The sequence below is a fragment of the Lactuca sativa genome, chromosome 1, assembly GCF_002870075.4.
Source record: "Lactuca sativa cultivar Salinas chromosome 1, Lsat_Salinas_v11, whole genome shotgun sequence".
NCBI lineage: Eukaryota > Viridiplantae > Streptophyta > Magnoliopsida > Asterales > Asteraceae > Lactuca > Lactuca sativa.
This window is the reverse complement of record NC_056623.2, coordinates 9,726,641-9,731,801: the sequence shown is the minus strand read 5'-3', so window position 1 is coordinate 9,731,801 and position 5,161 is coordinate 9,726,641. Positions and strand designations below refer to the sequence as shown.

The 5,161-nt window shown below is 32.9% G+C and overlaps 1 long non-coding RNA gene across 1 annotated transcript; it reads right to left on the bottom strand.

Moving 5' to 3' along the window:
- Positions 1-2,616: 2,616 nt before the first annotated feature.
- LOC111912032 (uncharacterized) lies at positions 2,617-3,280 on the bottom strand. The gene is made up of 3 exons (XR_002857048.3): positions 3,196-3,280; positions 3,034-3,109; positions 2,617-2,944 (listed from the first exon to the last, which is right to left on the bottom strand). It is a non-coding gene; the product is annotated as an uncharacterized LOC111912032 (long non-coding RNA).
- Positions 3,281-5,161: the final 1,881 nt, after the last annotated feature.

Here is a 5,161-nt window from a genome sequence, read left to right as displayed (position 1 = left end):
TTAAAATGCAAAATAAATGGAAAAATCCAAAAAAAAAATTTAAATATTATTTTCGGAATTTGAATTTACTAAAAAAATAAAAAATAAAAAAATATAGTAAATTACACGAATGGTCCCTCTAGTTTAGGGTAATTTGCGCGTTTGCTCCCTAACTTTTCTTTTTAACTTGGACAGTCCCTATTGTTTACTTTTATTGCACGTTTGGTCCTTATCACCTTAAAAAAGACAATTTTGCCCTTAATATTAAATTTTAATTATTTTATTTATTATATAAATTTATATTATAAATTTATTAAAATAATTATTTAACAAATTAAATCCATTACTACCCCAAGTCTCTTTCTCACGTCCAGTGCCTCTTCACGTCCAGCACCATCTCTGGCACTCTACCAGATCTAGTACCTAAATGTGATCATGTTTTGTCGATTTCGCAGCCCTACACCCCTCAATTTTTTTAAATGATAACAGGTTCTGATATACGATTTGATCAAATACGTTTGGGTTTAGATTGAATTTTGGGAGAGCAAACATGTTCGCTTTTTGATTGATTTCTGGTTTTTAGGTTTTAATAATGGATTTGAGGATTAAAATTTTGATTTCATTAGGTTCTAGATAAATTTTCGAGAGAATAGGAATAGATTAGCCAGAACGGTGGTGGTCGTCGGTGGCAGATTGGGAGTGACCGGTGATGATGGTCGGAGGTGACGAGGTTGGTGGTGGAGGTGATCTTGTAGATGGGCAATAACTTTGAGGGTGTAGGGTAGTAACAAATTTATTTTGTTAAATAATATTTGAATAAATTAATAATATAAATAACTATATAATAAATAAAATAACTAAAAACTATAATTAAGGGCAAAATAGTCTTTTTAAGGATGGCAGGACCAAACGTGCAATAAAAGTAAACAGTAGGGATGGTCCGAGTTAAAAAGAAAAGTTAGGGACCAAACACACAAATTAGCTTAAACCATAGAGATCATTCGTGTAATTTACTCTTATATATATATATATATATATATATATATATATATATATATATATATATATATATATATATATATATATATATATATATATATATATATATATATATATGTAAATTTTTCCGGTGTCCAAGCATGCGCTGGAACATTTAAGCGGTAAATTCGAGATGAGTGGTCCATACTAATTATTGCATTCCCAACCTTTTTTTCTTAAGTGAATCTCTCTCTCTCTCCCTCTCTCTCTCTCTCTCTGTCTGTCTATCTATCTATCTATATATATATATATATATATATATATATATATATATATATATATATATTATACCTTATAAAGCATCTTTGGTCAAACGCTGAATTTTAAGTCGTCCAAACCATAATGCAATATGTACAATACTTTGATGCATCGAAATCTTATCTGGTCAACCATTCAGAAATCTAACTAATTTCCCAAAAAAATCTACGATGAACCACATTTTACCAAAAAAATAGGAAATGAATTGGTCAAAGTTGACCGAGTATTCCGTTGCTGTGGTCAAATTTAGTCTAATATTTTACTACTTATTTATATCTCCCATATTAAATGCAAATCTCTCATTTCCTCTCTCAAAATTCCGTCTCCTCAAACGAACATCATCGACTTCTTTGCCCAATTCGTTTATCCTTTCTCATCCCCATTTCTGTAATTCAAAAGGTAAAACCAAGATTACCCTGTCCCATCTACCCAAAACAACCATCAATCACTACTCAGTACTTCCGCCTACCTTCTTCTCTCAATTCACTACTAGAAAAACAGCCTTTTACGACGCTCATTGCGCGTCGTAAAACGCTCAGATGACGCGCAAATGCGCGTCAAGGAAGGCCCTGTCATAACGAGAGACGACGCGCTTTTGCACGTCCTCTATAGACGACACGTATTTACGACGCGCATTTATGACACACAAAGTGTATCATTAAAGCCGTTGTCAAGAAAAGTCATGTCATAAACGAAGATGACACACATTTTTGCGTATCGTAATTTTAATTTTTTGTAAAAAAAATATATTTATAGATTTACTAATTTTCAAATTAAATTTGCATTTCATGTCTCATAATCATTCCAATAGTATAAATGGATAAATCTCAAAGGGTTCAATGTCATAAATGGATAATTTGTAAACTTTATGCATATACAAAAAATTACAATACATTGCACAAAAACTTAACCATCAAGTAGTTTTGACTTTGTGCATCAAAAAAATGTACAAGTTTTGCTAGTCATCTGTCCTAAAAAATAAGCACAAAAACGCAATTTTTTACGCATTTCTTGATCTTTTAGTTGGTTAAAAGCATCTTCATTTTCATCAACAGATTCTGCATTCTCATGGGCTAAAATATGTAGCTCACTACCAACAGAAACTCATAAATATACGAACCTGCAAGAAAGACTTTACTAGAGGCACAACTATGAGTCTAAAATCAAGTAAAGAGTAAGATACGTGAAGTATGATGACAGTCTTACGTGTATTGTTGTTACAACAGCTGGAATTTGCTATTTTGACTAATAGTAGTTTGTAGTTTGGGTTGAATGTGCTTGAATTTAAAGTAAAGCCACGCACCTGAGAGTTACCTTGTGAACATTACCAAGGAGGGAGGATGAAATACGCTCTATTCAGTATTCAGATAGACTACCCCCACCCCTAATAAAGGTTACTTCAGGGGATTACGTTAAGTTCACAAGTGGAACTGGGGAAAGAGGGCAAAACCTCAAGCTAATTTATTAAGACAAGTGGAACTTTTGGTTGGTGGCTATATAGAAATTTGAATTTTTGGGTAGTTAGTGACACACAAATAAGATGTTTGTCATGAGTTACAAGAAGTATAAAGGAACATGTGGCTTGTGATGACGTAGGGTCCTAGGGCCATATATAAGCCATATATGGCTTCTTTGTCTGAACAACCATAGTCAGAAGTCCACGCATGACCTACCACAAAAAAAGAAAACAAAAACCAAGACACAAGGGTATAATTGTAATTTTAACTAAATTAGTTTAAAAAAAACAAGATTACTCACCGATTGTGAACTTGTGAAACCTGAGCATGTCCATTACACCAACATGAGCAAGTGCACATCCGAATAGATCGGGCCTCTGTCATAACCAAAAAAAAATGTTTTATGAATAATAACAAAGAATAAAAATTAAAGATATAAATTTTTATTGAATTAGCATAATACCTGATTAATGCAAGCTCTAACAAGTAGGCCACCATTGCTTCCACCTTTAATTGCCAGTTTGTTAGGGTTTGTATACCCTGAAGATGCAGGAGTGAGCTTAGATTCCAACTACTGCATTCCAATTACAGTTCGCATGATTCTTGCATCAATTTTGTTGAGTTGTATCTTCAAAAAAGTAAGATGAAGTATAGATACTACACATAAATATAAAATATACATCTCCATAAATCAAACTAACCTCAATTGACAACTGTTCTTTCTGCTTCTGGATTGCAACTTCTATAAAAGAATCCACTTGATGTAGATAGTCATTTCACTAGATTCCAAGTCACATAGATGAGGATTCACAAACCCTAACTGGTTAACATTCAAAGATTCAGCTTCTTTTAAAACATTTGCCAAGGCATCATCACAACACACCATAAGCTCTTCAAGTTCTCAGAATGACATAATTAGTGTTGGATACAAATATTAAAAAGAGGGAGGATCGAAGGAAGAGAAATATGGACCTTAATATGGAGCCAGTGGTATCATTTTGGAGAGCCAAGTGAACAACACCAACCTAAGTAGAATTATGTAATTTCTCATGCAATATTATAACAGGCAGGGAAAGCTGTCTGGGGACAGTGGGTGATTCTGGAGGATTGGAAGGATTTTTCAAAGCTCAATATTATAATAATGAGAAATGAAAGTAAGATGCTACAATAATTATACCTGTATTCGGACCCCTTGACTTCAAAGAAAGCTGAGAGGTGAGATTATCCAGCAACTTTTCATCACTATGGTTCAACAACAATCTCTCGCACACTTTTTTAAAAGATGTAGAATTGTTCTAGATATACTCCTCTGTAGCTGCCTCCAACTTAAGCCAGACTGTGTGGTCCGTTTCATCCAACTGCATATCACAACGTTCATCAACTGTAAAAACAACAGAAAGTATGCTATGAATTTAGCTGTTTAAGTCATTCAATTTCACACAATAAATAGATTTAACATAACATTATTTTCACCTGGATTGGAACAGAACAACAATCAATTGAAACAAGAGTGTCGATTTTTGCATCTGGCCATAGAAGTTGTGCTTCACGTATTGCAAATATTGTAGGGTTGTTTGCCACAATAGCACCATCTTGCCACCTAAATACACCTAGACAAGATAGATGATATATAAATGAAAAATGTCAGCTTTTTATATTTTTACAAGTTACTCAACAAGATGTTACAATTATAAGTTCAGGGTTTAGAGTTTAGCGTTTATACCATCAGAGTAATCATCAAGATAATATGGAGCAGCAGATGATGCTCTTATAGCTTCCCATAAATCATGTCTATAGCTTCCCATGTAAGCACTCCTTTTATACCAAACTTGAGCACCAGTATTTGCAGTTGTTGAAAAATTGTCTGACATTGTCAAAGGAACTTCTTGTGTGCTAGTAGGGTACTAGTTTTTAAATAGAAATAATGTCAATGATTGTTTATTTTCCATTAGGAAGCAAATTTAATTAATAATTAGTGGAAAATAAGTACCTGATAATTACAGAATATAAACGGCTGAGTTGGTGCCACATTGACTAAAGTTGATACAACAAAAACTTTTGGAATCCTTTTTACTGATGAATCAATTAAAAGATCTCCATCTTCATCTGCACGTATCTCTTTTAATAGCCTCTCAAATTGATCAGCACTGTGCTGGACAAAATAATAGAGCTCCTTTCATCTGCACATATCTCTTTTAATGTCTAAAATGAGAATCTGATCATAATATATAATCAAAGAAAAGGTAAAAGAGTCACCAAGATGTGCATGTATTATATATATATATATATATATATATATATATATATATATATATATATATATATATAGTATTTCGCACCTAGAAAAGACATAGACATAGATGAAACTACTTGGTTTCCATTATAGGTCACCAGAGTCACACCAACTGAGGGTCCATCTTTTGGAACTA